At 44.0% G+C, this 2,518-nt stretch overlaps 1 long non-coding RNA gene across 1 annotated transcript; it reads right to left on the bottom strand.

Moving 5' to 3' along the window:
* Positions 1-368: 368 nt before the first annotated feature.
* Positions 369-2,043, bottom strand: LOC120392573. Its single transcript, XR_005591729.1, has 3 exons — positions 1,985-2,043; positions 1,415-1,549; positions 369-415 (listed from the first exon to the last, which is right to left on the bottom strand). It is a non-coding gene; the product is annotated as an uncharacterized LOC120392573 (long non-coding RNA).
* Positions 2,044-2,518: the final 475 nt, after the last annotated feature.

The following is a 2,518-nucleotide window of genomic DNA, read 5'->3' as shown; positions in this document are numbered from 1 at the left end:
TAGGACTATCACTACACAGATAGTAGCAGGATGAGGTTGGGAGGGAGGAAAAGGACTGTTTGCATTGCAAGAAGATGTTAAGAGGAGGAAGAATGGTTGGGGCCTGTTGGTGGTCAGACAAAACCCCATCTTTCCTAAAACAACTGCAGAGAATTTGTCTTGTGAGTGCATTTTTTTAGAAGGGTGGCAACCGTATTCCATGTCTGCACTCAAAACCTTGTATGTATATGTACATCTACCCACTTGCCCTCCCTCTCCATGTGCACACAGACAAAGAATTCTAATGCTCACTCTCTGGCAGAGGGTCCTCTCTTCCAGCAAAGCTATGTACTGGCTGTAGATCTGTGCCTCTGACAGACCGGGGGCAGGAAAAGGAAGGTCATTTCTTAAAGAGGCCCAGGAGGGAGCACTCATCCTAAAATAAAATGAACGACAAGGAAATATTAGCATCAGGGGAGCAATTCCCTTCTCTATCTCCTGCTTCCCCATATGATATGATCCATGTTAACAACACCACATGATCCCACCTCCCAGTAAGATCCTGTTAATCCAATTTCCTTCCGTTTTCCAATGAAAGCTGTATTTTATTAACTAGCAGAAATATCAAAGCCTATTTTGAAACCCATCTCCTAAGTATCTCAAAAGTCTCATATCACGTCATTGGGCGAGAGACTCACTGGTGTTCCTCTCCAATGGCTGCCTAACCCCTCCATGGCCTTCAGCCATCACAGCAGGTGCTTTGTTCCATCACACCTTAGTAACTCAGTCAGAGATTAGGGGCCTATTACAGGAATGGGTTGCTGCGGTTCTGTGGCCTGCAATGTGCATGAGGTCAGATCACGATGATCCCTTCTGACCTTAACATCTGTGAGCTATTGTTGTTGCTCTTGGTCACAAAGGGAGAAAACTCCATCTCATCAGGGAGGAGGTAAGACGTTACTCAGAGGCATTGAATCTTAAGGAATATTCTCCTTACAAGTGATTATTGGGCTCTTTAAAGGAACTGTCTGTTGCTCCTTCCCCAGACTGGACAGTAGAAATGGCTTGATAAAGACCCTGACAACATAGTAGTTGTCTTCCTCACCTTGAGCCTGCCCTACAGTCTACAGTGAAACACAAACAGTGAATCTGTCATCAACCTAGAGATGCGAGTACTTCATTTTCTGTCCCTGACTCCCTTCTTTCTCCTCTTTGAAGAGAAGCCTCATCACTTGAAAAGCGAGTCCAGTGCTGAGGGCCTGAGCCCTCCCAGAGTATTTTAAACCCAGACTTGACTGGGGTCTAGGCAGGATAGAGATCTCTGCCTGTGGGAAGTGTTTTTCAATGACTGCTGCATCCACCCTTTCCGAATGGTGGGAGTTCAGCTCCCCGAAGTGCTGGATACTCAGGAGGAGGAAGCTGATCCCAGAATTACCTGCTGAATGAGGCTTGATATGCCTTTGTGGCATATAAGGAGCCTTCACTGGGCATAAAGAAGGCAGTGAGGGGCCAGAGGGATGCAGCAAATTTACTGCGGAGATGGGGTCTGGCCCTCGATGGCCCCTTCATCCTAAATAAAATGGAAACAACAAAATATTAGTAGTGAGTTCCCGATAATAATAATAAAGTATCAATAAGCACAGCAATTTAGGGACAGTGCTAGAAGGAAAACAGTGAAGAGTAGAGGAGCTAAATCATTGCTGACTCTAATATTGAACGAAACCCCATTGAAAATAGTGTCTTAATGCACCTTTCAGGTACCTAGAAAAAGGATATTGAGGAACGGGATCTCTGAGAGGAACCCAGACATTCAGCAACACAACAGTCAAGAGATTAAGAAGGAGACATGATTCGTTCTATACTAAGAGCTGCCTGCAGGGTTATCTGGGAAGCTGTCAGCCTCTGTGCCATTCGGAGACTGTTGTCTTAACTATGCGACTTTAACGCTCATCTTTCCCGACCGCCCACACGATATAATGTGTGTAATGCAAAACTCTTTTCTTACCAAGAATCCAGCGTTGATTTCACGTAATCCATCCTCCTCTGATGGTACTCCGATTGTAACTGGATAAAAAGAGACATTCACACTAGACATTAATCAAATTTTCTAGGAGTTAAACGGCAATCTCTGACAAAGGAGTAAATTGCCTAGAATAGGAATTGAGGTTCCATCACTGGAGATCTTGAGAAATGACTGAAATTAGTGTATTTTCTATTTTCCACACTGTAGATGATCTTGTAAGAGAGTTCCCTTTCATGTACTTTCTCGATACTGCTTTGCTTTGTACTGAGTTTATTTCTTCAAACCATCAGAAAGGGCTGTGTTTACTTCTGATGGTCCATGGAGAATAGATAAAGAAGAACGGAGTTAGTTGAATTGATGGGAGATTCATATAGTGGAGAATCTGAAATGATGTGGGTGGGGGTAAGAGGTAGAGTCGATGATCAGCCAAATTCCACCCAAACCTGATCAGCAAGGAAGCTACTCAGGAAAGGGTATGTTTCTCATCATGACTGTCATCTTGTTTTATTATCACTG

The sequence above is a fragment of the Mauremys reevesii genome, unplaced genomic scaffold, assembly GCF_016161935.1.
Source record: "Mauremys reevesii isolate NIE-2019 unplaced genomic scaffold, ASM1616193v1 Contig102, whole genome shotgun sequence".
In the NCBI taxonomy this organism is placed as follows: domain Eukaryota; kingdom Metazoa; phylum Chordata; order Testudines; family Geoemydidae; genus Mauremys; species Mauremys reevesii.
Note: the sequence above shows the minus strand (reverse complement) of the source record. Positions and strands in the feature narration are given on the sequence as shown.